General features: G+C 45.6%; 11 non-coding genes across 11 annotated transcripts; 7 read left to right on the plus strand and 4 right to left on the minus strand.

The window, feature by feature from the left end:
- Window positions 1-22: 22 nt before the first annotated feature.
- On the minus strand, window positions 23-94 carry trnaw-cca (transfer RNA tryptophan (anticodon CCA)). Its single transcript has one exon. It is a non-coding gene; the product is annotated as a tRNA-Trp (tRNA).
- Window positions 95-3558: 3464 nt separating this feature from the next.
- On the minus strand, window positions 3559-3631 carry trnav-aac (transfer RNA valine (anticodon AAC)). Its single transcript has one exon. It is a non-coding gene; the product is annotated as a tRNA-Val (tRNA).
- A 241-nt stretch (window positions 3632-3872) lies between these two features.
- Window positions 3873-3944, plus strand: trnad-guc (transfer RNA aspartic acid (anticodon GUC)). Its single transcript has one exon. It is a non-coding gene; the product is annotated as a tRNA-Asp (tRNA).
- Window positions 3945-5882: 1938 nt separating this feature from the next.
- On the minus strand, window positions 5883-5955 carry trnav-aac (transfer RNA valine (anticodon AAC)). The gene has a single exon. It is a non-coding gene; the product is annotated as a tRNA-Val (tRNA).
- Window positions 5956-6196: 241 nt separating this feature from the next.
- On the plus strand, window positions 6197-6268 carry trnad-guc (transfer RNA aspartic acid (anticodon GUC)). Its single transcript has one exon. It is a non-coding gene; the product is annotated as a tRNA-Asp (tRNA).
- A 1938-nt stretch (window positions 6269-8206) lies between these two features.
- trnav-aac (transfer RNA valine (anticodon AAC)) lies at window positions 8207-8279 on the minus strand. The gene has a single exon. It is a non-coding gene; the product is annotated as a tRNA-Val (tRNA).
- Window positions 8280-8520: 241 nt separating this feature from the next.
- On the plus strand, window positions 8521-8592 carry trnad-auc (transfer RNA aspartic acid (anticodon AUC)). The gene has a single exon. It is a non-coding gene; the product is annotated as a tRNA-Asp (tRNA).
- A 641-nt stretch (window positions 8593-9233) lies between these two features.
- On the plus strand, window positions 9234-9306 carry trnak-uuu (transfer RNA lysine (anticodon UUU)). Its single transcript has one exon. It is a non-coding gene; the product is annotated as a tRNA-Lys (tRNA).
- A 630-nt stretch (window positions 9307-9936) lies between these two features.
- trnal-cag (transfer RNA leucine (anticodon CAG)) lies at window positions 9937-10019 on the plus strand. Its single transcript has one exon. It is a non-coding gene; the product is annotated as a tRNA-Leu (tRNA).
- A 390-nt stretch (window positions 10020-10409) lies between these two features.
- trnan-guu (transfer RNA asparagine (anticodon GUU)) lies at window positions 10410-10483 on the plus strand. The gene has a single exon. It is a non-coding gene; the product is annotated as a tRNA-Asn (tRNA).
- Window positions 10484-21333: 10850 nt separating this feature from the next.
- Window positions 21334-21406, plus strand: trnat-ugu (transfer RNA threonine (anticodon UGU)). The gene has a single exon. It is a non-coding gene; the product is annotated as a tRNA-Thr (tRNA).
- The last annotated feature ends 495 nt before the right edge of the window (window positions 21407-21901 follow it).

Here is a 21901-nt window from a genome sequence, read left to right on the forward strand (position 1 = left end):
GCTACTGCCACCCATCAACATTTGACCCTGACGTGATTTGAACACGCAACCTTCTGATCTGGAGTCAGACGCACTACCTTTGCGCCACAAGGTCTGCTGACTGATGCATGTACAGATCAAACCTGGTTTTGAATTCAAAAAGGCACAGAAATCTCCCTTTTTATAATATATGACTTTCAAGTGATGACTTTTGTTTTTCAAAACCTGAACCCTATTTCCTTACTTTTTTGTGTCTAAGTGACTGATTTAAGTTTTAGGCCTCGCTTCCAGTACGCAGGGACCGTGCGACGCAAAAGCAGTTGGTCTTTGAGGCCTACTTACCTGAAGCTGGTGATTAATGTGTTTCAGTTGTTAATGTATTTTATGTCTTTGATGTGTTTCAGGTGTTTGTTGTGTTTCAGGTGTTTGATGTGGTTGATGTGTGTCAGTTGTTTAACGTGTTTCAGGTGTTTGATGTGTTTGATGTATTTCAGGTCTTTGATTTTTTTTGTGTTTTTTGATGTGTTTCAGGTGTTTGATGTGTTTCAGGTGCTTGATATGTTTCATGTGTTTGATGTGTTTCAGGTGTTCAATTTGTTTCAGGTGTTTGAGTTGTTTGATGTGTTTCAGGTATATGATGTGTTTAAGGTGTTTGATTTGTTTCAGGTGTTTCATGTGTTTTAGGTTTTTGATGTGTTTCAGGTGTTTGATGTGTTTCAGGTGTTTGATGTTTTTTTATGTGTTTCAGGTGTTTGATGTCTTTGATGTGTTTGATGTGTTTCTGGTGTTTGATGTATTTGATGTGTTTTATGTGTTTCAGGTTTTTGATGTTTTTTATATGTTTCAGGTGCTTCATGTCTTTTATGTGTTTGTGTTTCTGTTATTTGATGTGTTTCAGGTCTTTGATGTGTTTAATGTCTTTTATGTGTTTCAGGTGTTGATGTCTTTGATGTGTTTTATGTGTTTCAGGTTTTTGATGTTTTTTATATGTTTCAGGTGCTTCATGTCTTTTATGTGTTTGATGTGTTTCAGGTGTTTGATATGTTTCAGGTGTTTGATTTGTTTCAGGTGTTTGATATGTTTGATGTGTTTCAGGTGTTTGATGTGTTTGATTAGTTTCAGGCGTTTGACGTGTTTTATCTGTTTGATGTGTTTCATGTGTTCAATTTGTTTCAGGTGTTTGATGTTTTTTAGGTGTTTAATGTCTTTGATGTGTTTGACATGTTTCAGGTGTTTGATCTGTTTGTGCTTCCAGTGTTGGATGTGTTTCAGGTGTTTGATGTGTTTCAGATGTTTGATGTCTTTAATGTGTTTCAGGTATTAGATGTATATGTAAATTGGTGCATAAAAGCCTATGTTAATACAGGAAATGAAGCCTTTGATTCTCAAATCCTTGCTGAGGGAGTACGCCCAACTACCACATACTGAGCTACAGTCACCCATCAACATTTGACCCTGACGTGATTTGAACACGCAACCTTCTGATCTGGAGTCAGACGCGCTACAGTTTGTCTTTGGAGGACTTGCTTCCAGAAGACAAGGAACAGATGCTGCGAAAGCAGTTGGTCTTTGAGGCCTCCTTACCTGAAGCTGGTGATTAATGTGTTTCAGGTGTTAATGTCTTTTATGTCCTTTATGTCCTAATCTTTTTTATGCTAACCAATGCAAGGCCTCGAGAAAGTCCCGGCGAACGCGTGGGACTACTCGGGAAAGTGGGCCTTGGCTCAAGCTGTGTTCAGCATGGAAGGAGAACTCCTGATCCTATATGGGAATAATTTCAAGCGATTGAAAGAGCACAACTCCTGGACGTGAACAAAACGTCACAAGGTGCCGCAGGACTTGGCAGAGTGTCAAGTCTAGCCACCTTGGAATTCCATTTATGCTCTTTGCAGACTATGTGGTTCATTTGGCTTTATCAGGCATTGATCTACAGCTTCCACTGGGGTGAATCATGAGGGGGAAAGCGTGCCTTGGCTCAGGCTGTGTTCAGCATGGGAGGAGAACTCCTGACCCTAAATGGGAATATCGTCAAGCGATGGAAAAAGCATATCTACTGGACATGAACAGCACCTCACAAGGCGCAGCAGAAAGTGGGAGAGTGTCAAGTCTGGGCACCTTACAATTCCTCTTCTGCTCTTTCCAGATTATGTTGTTCTGTGGGCTTCATCAAACAGTGATCTACAGCGCCCACTGGGGCAGATTGAAGTCCAGTGTCAAGCATTCGTAATCAAAGTCAGCTCCTCCAAATCTCAAAGCTCAGGATTTCTCCCATCGGGTTGGGAGTCAATTGCTGTCCCAAGTGAAGACGTTCTTGTATCTCAAAAGCTTATTTCAAACAGTGCAACTTGTTCCAACACAAAAACCACAATACTACTGAAACTTTGGATGGTCGCCTCCGCCTCTCCCACGGAAGACTGGGGTTTTATTTCCCGATGGGGAGATCTGTCTACCAGCTGCTAATTATTTCCCAAGGCTAAATCGACACTAGTATCATCTGCCAGAGTAGTTTGGATACGAGGCCCAACCATAGCAAAAGATATGACATTTTTTAAGAATGTATTATAGTGGATATACTCCAAGAAAGACAAAAGTTTTACAAAGGATTGAGAATGATCCTGCTATCAAAGATATGTTTTCAGTGACGATATGATCACCTACTTCAGGATCCAGGAACGTAGGCAGACAGCAGGAACCTAAGACGGATCCAAGAATGTAAAACATCAACTATGAGGCTAGGAAGTTGAGGTTCAGGTAATTTAATTCAATTCAATTTAATTTATATAGCGCCAAATCACAACAACACTTATCTCATTGCGCTTTTCATAAAAGAGCAGGTCCAGACCATCTTCTGTGATGTTATTTACAGAAACCGGAAAATTCCCACCAAGAGCAAGCACTAGGCGAAAGAGGCAAGGAAAAACTGAGCCAGAACTACCTATAAGCTTCATCAAAGAGGAAAGTCTCAAGCCTACTCTTAAATGTGGAGATGGTGTCTGCCTCCTGAGCCCAAACGGGAACCCGGTGAGGAGCTTGATAGCTGAACACTCTGGCTCCCATTCTACTTTTGGAGACTTTAGGAACCACAAGGAACCCTGCATTCTGGGAGAGCAGTGCTCTGGTGGGGTAATAAGGTACAATGAGCTCTTTAAGATAAGATGGTGCTTGAACATGAAGAGCTTTGTAGGTGAGAAGAAGGATTTTAAATTCTATTCTGGATTTTACAGGAAGCCAATGCAGAGAAGCCAAACCAGGAGAGATGTGATCTCTTTTTCTGGTTCCTATCAGAACACGTGCTGCAGCATTCTGGATCAGCTAAAGAATCTTTATGGACTCTTTTAAGCAACCTGATAATAAAGAACTGGAGTAATCCAGCTTAGAAGTAACAAATGCGTGGACTAGTTTTTCTGCATCAATTTTCGACAGGATACTCCTGAATCTCAGAATGTGATGACTCCTGCACTGGGGAAACTTCGGCAGGCCTGGCCACGATTTCACGTCAGGGAGATTTTTCCGTGAATGTCATAGAGAGTTTAACTTCGCAGAGTTTGATTGTGCGAAGTCAATACAAACAAAGAAATGTGTTTCCGCCCTGTTTCGAACAGGGGACCTTTCGCGTGTTAGGCAAACGTGATAACCACTACACTACGGAAACTGACGAAATTCATTTATTTTGCATATTTGTGGGAAAATGCACCATTTTTATTTTACTGCAAATGTTCAAAAAGCTACAAAATAGAGATTTTAAACTAGATTCAGTCACAGATGCTTTGTCATGGATTTGAATGATAGCAAATATGTAGTAAACCTAAATATTTCTACATGCATTGACTGTGGTCTGAATGTTGGAATAGCGCCACCTATTTGTTGATGTGCCAAATATTAAGCTTGGGCATTCCTCGTTAGTATAATGGACAGTATCTCCGCCTGTCACGCGGAAGATCGGGGTTCGATTCCCCGACGGGGAGATTTTTCTACCAGCTAACCAATGCAAGGCCTCGAGGAAGTCCCGGCGAACGAGTGGGACTACTCGGGAAAGTGGGCCTTGGCTCAAGCTGTGTTCAGCATGGAAGGAGAACTCCTGATCCTAAATGGGAATGTTTTCAAGCGATTGAAAGAGCACAACTCCTGGACGTGAACAAAACGTCACAAGGTGCCGCAGGAGTTGGGAGAGTGTCAAGTCTAGCCACCTTGGAATTCCATTTATGCTCTTTGCAGACTATGTGGTTCATTTGGCTTTATCAGGCATTGATCTACAGCTTCCACTGGGGTGAATCATGAGGGGGAAAGCGTGCCTTGGCTCAGGCTGTGTTCAGCATGGGAGGAGAACTCCTGACCCTAAATGGGAATATCGTCAAGCGATGGAAAAAGCATATCTACTGGACATGAACAGCACCTCACAAGGCGCAGCAGAAGGTGGGAGAGTGTCAAGTCTGGGCACCTTATAATTCCTCTTCTGCTCTTTCCAGATTATGTTGTTCTGTGGGCTTCATCAAACAGTGATCTACAGCACCCACTGGGGCAGATTGAAGTCCAGTGTCAAGCATTCGTAATCAAAGTCAGCCCCTCCAAATCTCAAAGCTCAGGATTTCTCCCATTGGGTTGGGAGTCAATTGCTGTCCCAAGTGAAGACGTTCTTGTATCTCAAAAGCTTATTTCAAACAGTGCAACTTGTTCCAACACAAAAACCACAATACTACTGAAACTTTGGATGGTCGCCTCCGCCTCTCCCACGGAAGACTGGGGTTTTATTTCCCGATGGGGAGATCTGTCTACCAGCTGCTAATTATTTCCCAAGGCTAAATCGACACTAGTATCATCTGCCAGAGTAGTTTGGATACGAGGCCCAACCATAGCAAAAGATATGACATTTTTTAAGAATGTATTATAGTGGATATACTCCAAGAAAGACAAAGGTTTTACAAAAGGATTGAGAATGATCCTGCTATCAAAGATATGTTTTCAGTGACGATATGATCACCTACTTCAGGATCCAGGAACGTAGGCAGACAGCAGGAACCTAAGACGGATCCAAGAATGTAAAACATCAACTATGAGGCTAGGAAGTTGAGGTTCAGGTAATTTAATTCAATTCAATTTTATTTATATAGCGCCAAATCACAACAACACTTATCTCATTGCGCTTTTCATAAAAGAGCAGGTCCAGACCATCTTCTGTGATGTTATTTACAGAAACCGGAAAATTCCCACCAAGAGCAAGCACTAGGCGAAAGAGGCAAGGAAAAACTGAGCCAGAACTACCTTTAAGCTTCATCAAAGAGGAAAGTCTCAAGCCTACTCTTAAATGTGGAGATGGTGTCTGCCTCCTGAACCCAAACGGGAACCCGGTGAGGAGCTTGATAGCTGAACACTCTGGCTCCCATTCGACTTTTGGAGACTTTAGGAACCACAAGGAACCCTGCATTCTGGGAGAGCAGTGCTCTGGTGGGGTAATAAGGTACAATGAGCTCTTTAAGATAAGATGGTGCTTGAACATGAAGAGCTTTGTAGGTGAGAAGAAGGATTTTAAATTCTATTCTGGATTTTACAGGAAGCCAATGCAGAGAAGCCAAACCAGGAGAGATGTGATCTCTTTTCCTGGTTCCTATCAGAACACGTGCTGCAGCATTCTGGATCAGCTGAAGAATCTTTATGGACTCTTTTAAGCAACCTGATAATAAAGAACTGGAGTAATCCAGCTTAGAAGTAACAAATGCGTGGACTAGTTTTTCTGCATCAATTTTCGACAGGATACTCCTGAATCTCTGAATGTGATGACTACTGCACTGGGGAAACTTCGGCAGGCCTGGCCACGATTTCACGTCAGGGAGATTTTTCCGTGAATGTCATAGAGAGTTTAACTTCGCAGAGTTTGATTGTGCGAAGTCAATACAAACAAAGAAATGTGTTTCCGCCCTGTTTCGAACAGGGGACCTTTCGCGTGTTAGGCGAACGTGATAACCACTACACTACGGAAACTGACGAAAAGCATTTATTTTGCATATTTGTGGGAAAATGCACCATTTTTATTTTACTGCAAATGTTCAAAAAGCTACAAAATAGAGATTTTAAACTAGATTCAGTCACAGATGCTTTGTCATGGATTTGAATGATAGCAAATATGTAGTAAACCTAAATATTTCTACATGCATTGACTGTGGTCTGAATGTTGGAATAGCGCCACCTATTTGTTGATGTGCCAAGTATTAAGCTTGGGCATTCCTCGTTAGTATAATGGACAGTATCTCCGCCTGTCACGCGGAAGATCGGGGTTCGATTCCCCGACGGGGAGATTTTTCTACCAGCTAACCAATGCAAGGCCTCGAGGAAGTCCCGGCGAACGCGTGGGACTACTCGGGAAAGTGGGCCTTGGCTCAAGCTGTGTTCAGCATGGAAGGAGAACTCCTGATCCTAAATGGGAATGTTTTCAAGCGATTGAAAGAGCACAACTCCTGGACGTGAACAAAACGTCACAAGGTGCCGCAGGAGTTGGGAGAGTGTTAAGTCTAGCCACCTTGGAATTCCATTTATGCTCTTTGCAGACTATGTGGTTCATTTGGCTTTATCAGGCATTGATCTACAGCTTCCACTGGGGTGAATCATGAGGGGGAAAGCGTGCCTTGGCTCAGGCTGTGTTCAGCATGGGAGGAGAACTCCTGACCCTAAATGGGAATATCGTCAAGCGATGGAAAAAGCATATCTACTGGACATGAACAGCACCTCACAAGGCGCAGCAGAAGGTGGGAGAGTGTCAAGTCTGGGCACCTTATAATTCCTCTTCTGCTCTTTCCAGATTATGTTGTTCTGTGGGCTTCATCAAACAGTGATCTACAGCACCCACTGGGGCAGATTGAAGTCCAGTGTCAAGCATTCGTAATCAAAGTCAGCCCCTCCAAATCTCAAAGCTCAGGATTTCTCCCATCGGGTTGGGAGTCAATTGCTGTCCCAAGTGAAGACGTTCTTGTATCTCAAAAGCTTATTTCAAACAGTGCAACTTGTTCCAACACAAAAACCACAATACTACTGAAACTTTGGATGGTCGCCTCCGCCTCTCACACGGAAGACTGGGGTTTTATTTCCCGATGGGGAGATCTGTCTACCAGCTGCTAATTATTTCCCAAGGCTAAATCGACACTAGTATCATCTGCCAGAGTAGTTTGGATACGAGGCCCAACCATAGCAAAAGATATGACATTTTTTAAGAATGTATTATAGTGGATATACTCCAAGAAAGACAAAGGTTTTACAAAAGGATTGAGAATGATCCTGCTATCAAAGATATGTTTTCAGTGACGATATGATCACCTACTTCAGGATCCAGGAACGTAGGCAGACAGCAGGAACCTAAGACGGATCCAAGAATGTAAAACATCAACTATGAGGCTAGGAAGTTGAGGTTCAGGTAATTTAATTCAATTCAATTTTATTTATATAGCGCCAAATCACAACAACACTTATCTCATTGCGCTTTTCATAAAAGAGCAGGTCCAGACCATCTTCTGTGATGTTATTTACAGAAACCGGAAAATTCCCACCAAGAGCAAGCACTAGGCGAAAGAGGCAAGGAAAAACTGAGCCAGAACTACCTATAAGCTTCATCAAAGAGGAAAGTCTCAAGCCTACTCTTAAATGTGGAGATGGTGTCTGCCTCCTGAACCCAAACGGGAACCTGGTGTGGAGCTTGATAGCTGAACACTCTGGCTCCCATTCGACTTTTGGAGACTTTAGGAACCACAAGGAACCCTGCATTCTGGGAGCGCAGTGCTCTGGTGGGGTAATAAGGTACAATGAGCTCTTTAAGATAAGATGGTGCTTGAACATGAAGAGCTTTGTAGGTGAGAAGAAGGATTTTAAATTCTATTCTGGATTTTACAGGAAGCCAATGCAGAGAAGCCAAACCAGGAGAGATGTGATCTCTTTTCCTGGTTCCTATCAGAACACGTGCTGCAGCATTCTGGATCAGCTGAAGAATCTTTATGGACTCTTTTAAGCAACCTGATAATAAAGAACTGGAGTAATCCAGCTTAGAAGTAACAAATGCGTGGACTAGTTTTTCTGCATCAATTTTCGACAGGATACTCCTGAATCTCTGAATGTGATGACTACTGCACTGGGGAAACTTCGGCAGGCCTGGCCACGATTTCACGTCAGGGAGATTTTTCCGTGAACGTCATGGAGAGTTTAACTTCGCAGAGTTTGATTGTGCGAAGTCAATACAAACAAAGAAATGTGTTTCCGCCCTGTTTCGAAAAGGGGACCTTTCGCGTGTTAGGCGAACGTGATAACCACTACACTACGGAAACTGACGAAAAGCATTTATTTTGCATATTTGTGGGAAAATGCACCATTTTTATTTTACTGCAAATGTTCAAAAAGCTACAAAATAGAGATTTTAAACTAGATTCAGTCACAGATGCTTTGTCATGGATTTGAATGATAGCAAATATGTAGTAAACCTAAATATTTCTACATGCATTGACTGTGGTCTGAATGTTGGAATAGTGCCACCTATTTCTTGATGTGCCAAATATTAAGCTGGGGCATTCCTCGTTAGTATACTGGACAGTATCTCCGCCTATCACGCGGAAGATCGGGGTTCGATTCCCCGACGGGGAGATTTTTCTACCAGCTAACCAATGCTACAAGGCCTCGAGGAAGTCCCGGCGAACGCGTGGGACTACTCGGGAAACTGGACCTTGGCTCAAGCTGTGTTCAGCATGGGAGGAGAACTCCTGATCCAAAATGGGAATATTTTCAAGCGATGGAATGAACGAAACGTCACAAGGCGAAGCAGGAGTTTGAAGAGTGTCAAGTCTGGCCACCTTAGAATTCCATTTATGCTCTTTGCAGACTATGTGGTTCATTTGGCTTTATCAGGCATTGATCTACAGCTTCCACTGGGGTGAATCATGAGGGGGAAAGTGGGCCTTGGCTCAGGCTGTGTTCAGCATGGGAGGAGAACTCCTGACCCTAAATGGGAATATTGTCAAGCGATGGAAAAAGCATATCTACTGGACATGAACAGCACCTCACAAGGCGCAGCAGACGGTGGAAGAGCAACTGTATTGATCTCATGTTATTTTCCAGATTGGTTCAGCTGCTAAATTTAAATTATCAGTCAGGATTTACTGACTAACTGACCGACTGACTGACTCCTAACTGACCTCAGGCCTCAACACCAACAGCAATTTCATGTGTTAACAGGTCGAGTTTTACATTTAGGTCGACACTTGATTTCACAGTCACTTGCTTTTGAAGCCTGGGTAGCTCAGTCGGTAGAGCATCAGACTTTTAATCTGAGGGTCCAGGGTTCAAGTCCCTGTTCAGGCGTAGAGTTGCACGTTCTGCTAGATGAGTTGTCCATTTGACATGCTTGTATGGACATGGACAAATTCAGACACTATCATATCATGTGTGTTCCATGCGCAAGTCTTTAAAAAGAATTTTGACTGTTTTTCAAGCAGGTTTGTATCGTAACAATGTTGTTGGTAAGTCTAAATGAACAATGGGCAACCTACATCCATCTTGCTAGCACCCACATCTCTGTACTCATCTCCCTGCTTGGATAGTATGTCCAAGGACATACCATTTATGGTCTATAACCCTTTTCATTGGTTTGCTACCACTCTTAAATAATTCCTTTCATTGTATCAATCTCAGAAATAACCAAAGAATGACAAATTCCATTCATGTGCTTGTGTTCAACCACCTGTCACTGTATTTTTAGCAGCAGTAGTGTTTTTTAGTTTTTTTAAAACACCTGCCCCGTGTGAGGGTTGAGCTCACAACCTTCAGATTATGAGACTGACGCGCTGCCTACTGCGCCAACAAGGCAACAAAAGACATTGCAATGGTTGGTCTCAGTCTTTGGATGGTATAGGTAGCGCCCCGTCAGACATGTCATTTAATTTACTATATAATCATTTTTGAGACAGGTCCTACTGAAGATCTGTTGGATCAGTCAGGATGGCCGAGCGGTCCAAGGCGCTGCGTTCAGGTCGCAGTCTCCACTGGAGGTGTGGGTTCAAATCCCACTTCTGACAACTAGTGTTTTCATTTGGAACTAATGTCTAAGAGTTGATATTGGGAATAAAGAACTTAGTAGTTCTTTGTATTTAAGAGGACATGAATGTGCATGAGAAACGCAATTCCAAGTGCAGCGTTTTGTGAGCATCTTTATTGTCAACACATGTAAAGTTCCTTAGGGGCCCGTAGTGGATGAAATGGTAAAACATTTGGCCCTGGATGCATAGAATTCCTGCCATATTGAGCGACAAAGTTTGGGTGTCCTGAAAAAAGGGTCTTGAACTCTATCTCGCCGACCTCTTTTTTTACTGTTTCTTGTTATGTCACGGCAAGAAGAATTATGCTTTTGAGTCGTTTGTCCATCTCTACATCAGAATCAGATATAAAAAAAACATCAGACATATGCAGTCTCTGTGGCGCAATAGGTCAGCGCAGTCGGCTGTTAACCGAAAGGATGGTGGTTCAAGTCCACCCAGGGACGTTTGTTGCTTAAATAATCTGGAGTGAGCCAACTCTGGGATTTATCCTTCTTCAGGAGACCATAGAGCAGCCCAAAGATAACCCAAGTGGCCTTATGTCAATCAGAAGATACAGTTCTGGAAACCATGTACATATTAATCTTTACAGTCATCAGAGATGGGAAGTAACGAAGTACAAATACTTCAATAAAAAAATAACGAAGTACAAACACTTCATTACTGTACTCAAGTAGATTTTTCTTTTTTTTACTCTTTTCTTTTTTTGGCGACTTTTTACTTTTACTCCTTACATTTTACCACAATATTGGTACTTTCTACTCCCTACATTTTACAAAATTGGCTTGTTACTTTAGTTTTGTGCTAAAGGTTGTCTATCAGGTGTGATTTGGAGTCCATGTCGGAGAATAGCGCGGACACGCACCTCACACCACGAGCAGGCGCGCACGGCACACAGAGACAAAAGTGAGAGAAAAGAAAAAGAGACGAGCTGTCTGGAGGATAACTAGTTGAGATTGTGTGCGTCTTTGAGAACTGTAAGTCATATAACTGATGTTGTCAGTTCATGTAAGCCTGTTGTTGTGTTGGTCTGTAGTTCTGGTACATTTAAAAGTTAGCCTGTTTGTGTTCTTCTACTGTTGGCTTGGTTACACCTGGCTGTTGATTCGATATAATGGCGATTGTTGAACGTCCTTGCTCATTAAGACAATGTAATTAGTAGTTGGTTTATTGTTCTATTTCGTATAGGCTTCGCCCTCTAAGGGCTACGCTATTGGGCTACGCTATTGGGTTTATCCCTTCGCGCATGCGCAGTCGTGAAGATTTTCTTTCCCGCCCTAGCGTCCAGCTCGGGCCTCAACTACGTCCGCATTTACTGCATAAATACAGAGCGGACCCGTTGTTCGACTCCCACTTTTTCTTCAAAGCTCACGCAGTATGAAGACAAGAAGTTCCAGTGGTGCTCGCGTCTGACCCTCCTGCCAGACCGGCTACATCCTGCCGCCGGCCCTTCACCCCCGCTGCGGGACCTGCCTCGGCGCCGTTCTCGCCGGCCAGGCTCTCACCCGGCACGCCTCCTGCCAGTTTTGCGCCCGCCTGTCATCTAAAGAGCTAACTGACAGGCGGAAGCTCTTCTGGTCTTGCCAGGCTTGCGGGGGCAGGAACGGGAGCAAGGCAGACAGACGGAAACAACCGGCGACACCCTGGATCCGCGGGCGGACGGCGTCTTTCGACGAGCATGAGTCCGCTGGCTCTGTTCTCTCGGACAGCGCCGCCGTTACCGGTCTTTTTTTCCCTCCTTACCCTTAGGAGGAATTGGGCCTGGAGACGGCGATCGACGCTCTCCCACGGAGCTCTCTCCGTCTCCCGAACGGCCAGGGGCACCACCGAGCGGCCTTCCCCTTTGCCTCAGACGGCCCCAGCCTCCACCGCCAAAGCTCCCCTCGCTGATCTGCCGGGGAGGCAGAGGCCGGCGGCAGAGCGGAGAGGCGTAGCACTCCCGATGGAGCTGCCAGCCCCCGCTCGCGGCCTTTTTTGAGCGGGGATGTTCAGCTCCGGAGCCGCCCCCTTCACGGGCCCCACTCTGGCTGCGCTTCACAGAGCTTCGGCCGGGTGGTTTTTCTCCCAGCCTGGGAAACTGAAGGCTCCCGTCTCTCGCTACGCCCCGTTTACTCGGGCTCAAGGCGACACGGCTGCGGGGTTTCCCAGGGGCTGGCAGCACAAACAACGTAGCCCACCGCCATCCTCACCCGGATTACGGTGCCCACGGTGGCGCTGTCCAGGGTCATGGCTTGGCAGACTGGCCCAGTGAAACACCTGGTTCCACATGCCTCAGCTGACCGCGGCAGTTAGACGCTAGTTTGGCGTCTGTACGGCCCCTTAGCTTCAGAAGGGCTTTTTCGGCACGGTCACCCTCCGCAGCAACAGCCGGCACCACTCGGCCGGCGGGCTGCACGAGGTCGGAGACCCATGAGAGCGGCCCCACCTGGTCCAATCCGCCTCCCGAGCCACCCAGCAAGCAGCAACGACGGTGGCTATGACGGGACGCGGGGATCGTCTGTCTTCGGCTGAGAGTTGGAAACACAACGGCATGTTAGAGGGCCACTACCTCCCATCTTAACAGTCGTTTTTTCCCCTCAACCAAACAGCCCTTGTTTGCTCTGAACAACGCGCTGATATGACAGTCGTTCCCCACACAAGCACACAGGTAACCGCTGCCGCATGCGGAGCGCCACAGCTCCCTCGTTATGCCGGCAGCGGGAATCGCGCCCACCCATTGTGGATGACGCCGCTCAATCAACCCCCTCCCCACGGCGATGCCGGCGGGACGAGGGACACGTTAAGAGAAAAGAAAGAAAAAGGAGAAGGCCGAACAGCCCCTGTTTGCTCTAAACAAGACGCTGTTATGACAGTCGCTCCCCACACAAGCACACACCAAGCCGTCGCCGCGAGCGGGGCGCCTTTGCGTCCCCGCTGCGCAGACAGCGGGAATGAGCGTCCACCCACGGTGGACGACGACGCTTGTCCACCCACCTCCCCACGGCGATGCCGGCGGGGCGGGGGTCGGGTTAACCCAGTGACCGCTCCCGCCCCACACGGCGGCGACCGGCCACTGCCCTTTCGAAAGCCCTACCATGGGCTGGGCGAGGCGATCACTCGTCTCGCCCAGCGGCGGGATGGTCTCTGCGCTCCCTGCCTGCCATGTTGGTGAACAACACTCAGACATGTGCTCGCCCGCTGTCAGAGTGCAGCGCGGCATGGATTGGCTTGACTCACATGGACTCGTGGATGTCAAGCTGATAACACGGGGTTACACACTCCAGTTCGCCTCCCCCCCCCACCCCCTTTCGCGGGTGTGTTGGAGACGACGGTCTCATCCCTGGCAGAGTCAGGCGCAATGACGTCAGAGCTAGAAGGGTTGCTGACGAGCGGAGCTACTTCCCGCGTCACTCCAGGGGAGGAAAACGAGGGTTTTTACTCTCTCTATTTTCTCACCCCAAAGAAGCCAGGAGGACTGCGTCCCATGCTCGACCTGTCAAAATTCAACCGGTATGTCATGGAGAGCCCCTTCCACATGCTCACCATCAGGCACGTGTTGGAATGTGTGCGCCACGACAAATGGTTTACACCCGTGGATCTGAAAGACGCTTACTTTCACATCCAAATCATTCCCAGGCACAGGAAATTCCTGCGCTTCTCCTTCCAAGGGGCCCGTTTCCAGTTCAACCGGCTGCCGTTCGGATACTCACTAGCCCCCCGCACCTTTTCCAAGTGCATGGAAACGGCGCTCCAGCCTCTACGGGAGAGGGGCATCAGAGTCCTCTTTTACTTGGACGATCTGCTCATTCTAGCCCCTCTCGGGAGCGGGCGGCGCTGCACACTATGGAGGTTCTGCAGCACCTACAAACGCTGGGTTTTGCCATAAATTGGAAGAAGAGCGCCCTCGTCCCCGCACAATCGATAGTTTATCTGGGCGTAGACATGAGCTCGATCAGCATGAGAGCCAGGCTGTCAGCACCGAGGCAGGAAGCCCTGACTTCTCTGTTGTCCCGCTTCGGGCCGCGCGCGACAGTGTCAGCGCTGTCAGTTATGCGGCTCTTGGGCATGATGTCCGCGGCACACACGGTGGTCCCCCTGGGTCTCCTCCACATGAGGAAAGTCCAGAGGTGGTTTCACCGCCAGCGGCTCGATCCCATTCGCCACAAATGGCGAATGCTGTCCATCCCTCATTCCCTCCAATCAGACCTGGCATACTGGGGGAGTCCCCAAACCCTGTCTTCCGGGGTTCCCCTGGGCAGAGTGACGTCATATGTGACGGTGTACACAGACGCGTCCCTCACTGGCTGGGGGGGAATGTGCGAGTCACAGGTGGTGGGAGGGGCCTGGCCTCCTCCCCCTCTCCCTCACATAAACTGCCTGGAGCTGTCCACGGTGTTGAAGGTGTTGAAACACTTTACACCAGTGGTGACGGTGAGGCATGTTGTAGTAAGGACGGACAACATCACGGCGGCGGCATTCATAAACCGCCAGGGCGGCATACGCTCAGCCCGGCTGTTAGAAATAGCCAGACGCCTCCTGCTGTGGGCGCACAGCCACCTGCTGTCTCTCAAAGCAGTATATATCCCCGGGGATTTTGAACCGGGCAGCCGACTTGATGTCGAGGGGGGGGCCCTCCCACAACGAGTGGAGATTGAATCCCACTATCGTTCAAACGTTATGGAGCAGGTTCGGGGAAGCGGAGGTGGATCTGTTCGCTTCACGAGAGAACACACAGTGCACACTGTGGTTCTCCTTGACCGCGCGGGACAACCCTCCCCTCGGCGTAGACGCCTTCTCCCACAAACCCTGGCCCAAAACCCTCCTATATGCTTTTCCCCCGGTCCCCCTGATCCCTCGCCTCCTGGGGCGCGTCCAGGAGGAGGATCTGTTAATTGTTCTGGTGGCACCGGAGCGCACGAGCGCGTCCTGGTTCCCAACCCTCGTTCAGCTGCTGGTGGCTCTCCCCTGGCAGATTCCGTGGCGGAGAGACGCACTATCGCAGCTGAACGGTGCGATCTGTCATCCCCCAGTGATAAATCAGAGGCTGTGGGGCTGGTTGCTGAGCGGGAACGCTTACAGAGATTAGGCTTGCCCCCCGCCGTGGTACGCACTATCCAGGGCTCCAGAGCCCCCTCTACCATAGCAGGCTACGCAGGGCGCTGGTCTGCCTTCCAGCGCTGGTGCACAGAGAGGGACGCAGACCCCACATCGTGTCCCCTACCTCTCGTGCTGACGTACCTACAAACTCTGGTGGATAATGATTTGGCTCCATCTACAGTCAAAGCATACGCAGCAGCCATCTCATCCTGTCACGAAGGTTTCGGTGAGAGGACAGTTTTTGCGCATCCCCTGGTGAAGCGTTTCCTGAAGGGGGTTAGGCGTCAAAAACCGGCTGTTCGCCCCCCCGCCCCCCAATGGGACCTAGCTCTGGTGCTCCGGGCTCTGGGGAAGCCCCCCTTTGAGCCCTTGACACAGGCTTCGCTCAGAATGCTGTCGCTTAAGACAGCACTTCTCCTTGCCCTAACGTCGGCCAAAAGAGTGAGTGATTTATGTGCACTGTCAGTTTCTCCGTCCTGCCTCTCCATTAGAGGGGACGGGAGCGCAGCCACCTTACAGCCAAATCCCTCCTTCACACCGAAGACTTTAACTAGTTCTTTTCGGTCAAGGGTGTTTTCCCTCGAGGGTTTTTTCCCCCCACCTCACGCTAACGGTGCGGAGGAGGCTTCCCACCGGTTGTGTCCGGTGTGCGCTCTGTCACAATACATTTTACGCACGGCAAATATCAGGAAAACTCAGCAGCTGTTTGTGCATTATAGAGAACACTCCCAAGGATCAGCCCTCTCAAAACAGCGTCTGTCTCACTGGCTGTGCGAGGCTATTACCCAGGCTTATAGCTCGGAAGGGAAAGAGCCCCCCCAAGACATTCGGGGTCACTCTACGAGGGCTCTGTCGGCGTCTGCGGCTCTATTTAAAGGCATGGCAGTAGCCGACATTTGCGCGGCAGCCTCCTGGGCTTCCCCGTGCCCCTTCATCCGCTTTTATCTGCGAGATATGTCTGAATCTTCCATGTCTCATGCGGTTTTGTCCACAGTCAGTGACGCGTAATGCCGCGCTGAATGTGCAAAAAAAAAAAAAAAAAAAAAAAAAAAAAAAGCGGATGCCTTGATTGTTGCCAATCTCCTTCACACCTAGTGCTGAATGACCCTGCTCTGCTGTCTCACCTCTCCTATACCTGGGGTATTTCTTGTGAGACACAGTTTTTATCTCATACATTGTCATAATCATGTTGCACGCACGGAGGTAATCATGTCTCTCCGTTGCATGCGCGACAGGATCAATCACGCTTAACCCCCATTAATCATTGTACTACTGCATCATATTGCGGGCCACATGAACCTTTCCGGCCACGCCATTGGCAGGGCAGGCTTTGTCAGAAGAATGACTCTGACTAGCCTCTGTACATTGTTGCTGGGGCAATGTGGTGTATGTTCGGCTTGTGGACCTTGTGCCGCAGGTGGCATTGACTACATCAGCTTCGCCCTAACCCAATAGCGTAGCCCTTAGAGGGCGAAGCCTATACGAAATAGAACGTTAGTTACTTTGGTAACTCCAGATTCTATTAGTATAGGCGTAGCCCTCTAAGGTCCGGGCCACCTGCTCCTAGAACATTAGTTGAAGAAAAAGCTGATGTTTTGGGAGTCGAACAACGGGTCCGCTCTGTATTTATGCAGTAAATGCGGACGTAGTTGAGGCCCGAGCTGGACGCTAGGGCGGGAAAGAAAATCTTCACGACTGCGCATGCGCGAAGGGATAAACCCAATAGCGTAGCCCAATAGCGTAGCCCTTAGAGGGCTACGCCTATACTAATAGAATCTGGAGTTACCAAAGTAACTAACGTTATTATTTACTAGCATATATGATTCCTATACATTGTGTATGGTAGCCTTTACAATGTTGTTTATTTCATTTATTACCACACACACATTCATAGCAGAGCTGCCCCCCCCCCCCATGTTTATACTGATGATTGATTGTAATAAATCAACAGAGAGAAGTTGTCTCCATCTGTGTTTTAACAGACACACCTGGGCCGAAGTTGGAAACCACAATCAGCTTTAAATCCAGTTCTAATCTAGTCCTCACTAAATTTCAAATAATTTCCCTGGAGTTACCATTACAAAATGTAATCTAATTAAATTGGAACATACACAGACTTGTCACAAAATCACACTTGAATTCATATTTTGCTACTCGGTCAGAATCTTATTAACCTGGAGTCCCAGTCTCTGTCAATATAAATAGGCTATATTTTTATATATGTTTTAGGCCTATTAGCAGACATTTAAAATGTAGGCAATGGCATATAAAGAATAAAGAGTCTTTTCTCCATGTCTACTGTAGTTTCTCAGTGTGCTCTCTAGTAACATGTGTCTGGTCCAGGGAGCTTTGTCATTCATAAGGCTACTTTTACTTTTATATTTTAAGTATATTGCTAAGCCTGTACAGATGGAGGAGAGATGAAATGTGTCAGTAATATAGGAGATTGTTGGCTGGAAGTATGGAGATACTAATATGCATTACTTAAAAGGAGAAAACTAAAAATATTTTATGGTCATGTAAGTATGTGTTTTCCAATAAAAAGATTGACTTGAGAATAATTAATTAGTCTATAAATGATGCTCAGAGGCCCCACATGGCCCTTCTATGTTCATGTTAGTATGTGTTTTCAAATAAAAATTTGACTCAAGAATAATTAATTAGTCTATAAATGATGCTCAGAGGCCCCACATGGCCCTCACCTTTTTCGCAATAGGTCAGCGCAGTCGGCTGTTAACCGAAAGGATGGTGGTTCAAGTCCACCCAGGGACGTTTGTTGCTTAAATAACCTGGAGTAAGCCAACTCTAGGGTTTATCATTCTGCAGGTGAATATAGACTAGCCCAAAGATAACCCAAGTGGCCTTACCTTTATCTGAAGGTACAGTTCTGAAAACCATGTACTGTACATATTAATCTTTACGGTCATTGGTATGCAGGTCACGTGATGTAATACAAGCAAATACATAAGGCCAGACAGAGACAAAAAGTGAGAGAAAAGAAAAAGAGACTAGCTGTCTAAAGGATAACCAGTTGAGATTGTGTGCGTCTTTGAGAACTGTAAGTCATATAACTGATGTTGTCAGTTCATTTAAACTAATGAGGAAGAATTTGAAAAATCAAAATCAAGTCCAGGAACTTATTCTTTCAAACATCACACCTGAGTCTCTCAAGACTAGACCATCTAGCCACTAGACCATCAGGGAGTCACATCTTTCAAATTTATCTTTGTAGATGTGAGTTTTCTTTTCATTTACTGGAATGACTCATATTGTTTTAGGCGAGGAATGGCGCCTGGCTAGAGCTTCAGAAGGCAGGACATGACAGATTACACATCTGTCACATAGTCAGTTTGTAGTCTTAAATACCAAGTCTCTTGCTGTTCCTTGACTAGTTGACCACCCCTGCTTTGCATCGCTGCAGGTATGTAGAAAAAAAATCTGTTATGCACCTTTGCATTGCACTAAAATGTCAAAATTTGGACCTGAATCAAACAATAACATTACTTGACACTCACATACATTGGTTTTCAGTTAAAAATGTTGGTTAGGGGTTTAGTTACTGCTTGAAAAAATGAAAAGAATTGTTATTGAGATGGAGGCAGATGAAGTGTTTATGACCCATCAATGATGACAAAAGCATACATCCACTGTCGGGGTCTGATTTAAAGGAAATGGTACTCTTTAAAACGTTAAACTAATGAGGAAGAATTTGACAAATCAACCAAAAACCTACTCTTTTAAATCTGTATCTGTCAAGTCCTGACCATTCCCTGACCGGGAATTGAACCCCGGCCACGGCGGTGAGGGCGCCAAATCCTAGCCATTAGACCGTCAGGGAGTTACATCCATCAAATTTAATTTAACATATTGTTGGTTATATTGTTTTAGGCAAGAAATGGCGCATGGTTAGAGATTTAGAAGGCAGTGGTGCAAAATGCAAAACTGCCTGTTTCGATTTAATTACATGGTAATAATACAAAAACAGAGGTGTAGTGATTACTTGGAAATGCTTCCGGTAGTTTCTGAAATAAAAACCATGAATCAGTGGTGGAAAATGCAAAACTACCTGTTTCTATTTTATTACGTAGTAAGACAGAGGTGTAGTGATTACCTGGAAATGCTTCTGGTAGTTACTGTCAAACAACCATGAATCAGTGGTGGAAAATGCAAAACTGCCTGTTTCAATTTTATTACATGGTAATATTAGAATAACAGAGGTGCAGAGATTAGAGGTGCAGAGATTACCTGGAAATACTTACCATGAAATATGTCTTGTCCTTCACGCACGTAACGCTGTGCAATCTGACCAGCAGCTAAACACCTTCCACCATCAAGCACTGGCGACCGGGATCCTTGTAACACGTTTATTTGAGTTACAAAGGGTGAAACTGGGAGAAAACACAATGACCAGTTACTTAGATAGTAATGAGTCACAGATATTAAACAAAGATAATTGTAAAAACAATATAACTACACAACAGGCTAGCAAAAATGTAAGATGAAATAAAGAAACATGTAATGTATTGTTATACAGTGTACGTAGTATAACCTATGTTGGGTATCTAAATAAACTAAGATATACTTACATGTGGCATTACCCAAGATAAAAGTGGCAAACTAGCTTACTGAAGTATACCGTCAGTTAGGGCTGAACAATATTGTGTTTTAGCATTGACATCGCGATGTGCGTGTGACGGTTGTGGGACTACTCTAATGGTCCTCTACAGCCAGTCTCGCTGAGTTGCGTATGTGAGGCTGCGTCTGCGTCTGCACATGGGAAAATCAAGTGAAATCAGGGCGAGTACGTCGACACCACGGAGACACAAACCCACAGCAGTTATCAGAAGTTCTGCTCATTTATTCTTAAATGTCTGTGATCGTATAGTGGATTTTTTTACAAGAATTATAACAAAAATGGTTTCACAGTAATCTAAAATTAAATAAAATCCTAACCTCCCAAAATTCTATTTTATGCCAATACAATATTTTAAACAGTAGGCTACCGCATCTCCAACACCAGAATACAGCACCTACATTAACACTATACATTTTCATTTAACATTGCACATACATAACAGTCAACAACAAATTCAATAACTGTTACCTGCACATGGGAAAATCAAGTGAAATCAGGGCGAGTACGTCGACACCACGGAGACACAAACCCTACACACACACACATTGAGTTAGCCAGAAGCAATGTAAAGTTAGCTAACTTAACATTTGGCTCTAAATTCAAAACGAATGCTTCAAACGACGACAAACTAACGGCATTGAGCGCTAAAGTACAATACAAAAATAATACAATAAAATTAAACATTGTGTAGTGGCTTTAAAACGTTTTTTTAGCTAATATTGTCTCTGCAGCGTGTAACATGCAACTTACCACAGCAGTTATCAGAAGTTCTGCTGTGGATTACCCATAATTCCCTATCTTCAACCCTGCGGCGCATTGAGAAAGTGACACCAGCAGGTGGCGCTGTTCCCATATATGCAGGAATTTAACAACCTATTTACAACCCGTTACACAAGCATTTTGCCAAGGCTCACTTTCCAGCCACCGCCATGTTTTGAAACCATATACAACATTACATGTTTTACCCAGTTTTCTTCTTTTATTCTGTAGTATTTCAATTTCTTTGCGGTAAGTCATCCCAAAAGGATTAATAAAGATAAGTCTGAGTCTGTCTCAGAAAAAAGTCAACAAATCTGAAAATCTTCAGGGTATGTAGCTCAGTGGTAGAGCTCCTGCTTTACATGTTACATGTTACCCCTAAGTGCAAACAGCAGAGCAGAATAGCACAGCGGAAGCGTGCTGGGCCCATAACCCAGAGGTCAATGGATCAAAACTCTTCTCTACTAAATCCTATAGCAGAGGATGGTTCCTTGAACTTTCCCTGCAGTATAGCGACCCCTGCCGACCTATTACTGCCAAATGAAAACTACGCATCTCTTCCCCATTGACTCCTCCAAAATGACGAGTCTGCTTCTGAAGCATGAGTTTCTTGAATAAAGTAAAGATTGAGTATGCTGAGATCGAGTATGGTCACGTGACTGCACAACGACGTTTGATTGGTGAAACACAGTCATGTGGTAGAGCCTTCAGCGGAAGACTCTCTCTCTATAGCTCTCTCTGGAGCTGCTTGACAAAGATGGATGGATGGTTGGAACCCTGGTCACTAGCTCATTGTAATCTTGCATGACAGGCAATCCTGTAGGAGGCGCTGTAGCTTAGTGGTTAAAGCACCTGTCTTGTAAACAGGAGATCCTGGGTCCAAATCCCAGCAGTGCCTAATCATCAGTTAATGTTTATGTTATCTGCACTACAAAGAGTGTATATATTTGTTATTTGTTTTTGCTATAGTGCTTAACAAGCATTATATTATTTTGCCCAATTGTGGCGTGTTGAGGGGCAATAAATATCTAAAGTGAAATGGATTGGACCCATTTTTTAATGCTTTTAAACCTTGTTGTTGGGGCTGAACGTGGCCCAGGTGTACACCATGACCCTGTGACATCACTATTGGGTGGGGTTTCAGGTGCATGTGATGCTGACTGAGGTCAGAGGTGAAATGAACATGAACTTTACAGGCCAAGGCACTTTGGGCGCTGACTGTGTGATTTTAACATCTTCGATGCTGCTGTAATAAAAATTAATACATTTATTATTTGATATTAATTGACTATATTAGGATATGCAACTGAAGGAAGAATCTTTATGCCTTTGCATTTTGGATGCTTTTCTGTTGTTTAGATATGGCTACATTCACATAAAGTATCCAAAGAGT

Source organism: Etheostoma spectabile, unplaced genomic scaffold (genome assembly GCF_008692095.1).
Source record: "Etheostoma spectabile isolate EspeVRDwgs_2016 unplaced genomic scaffold, UIUC_Espe_1.0 scaffold00018495, whole genome shotgun sequence".
In the NCBI taxonomy this organism is placed as follows: Eukaryota; Metazoa; Chordata; class Actinopteri; order Perciformes; family Percidae; genus Etheostoma; species Etheostoma spectabile.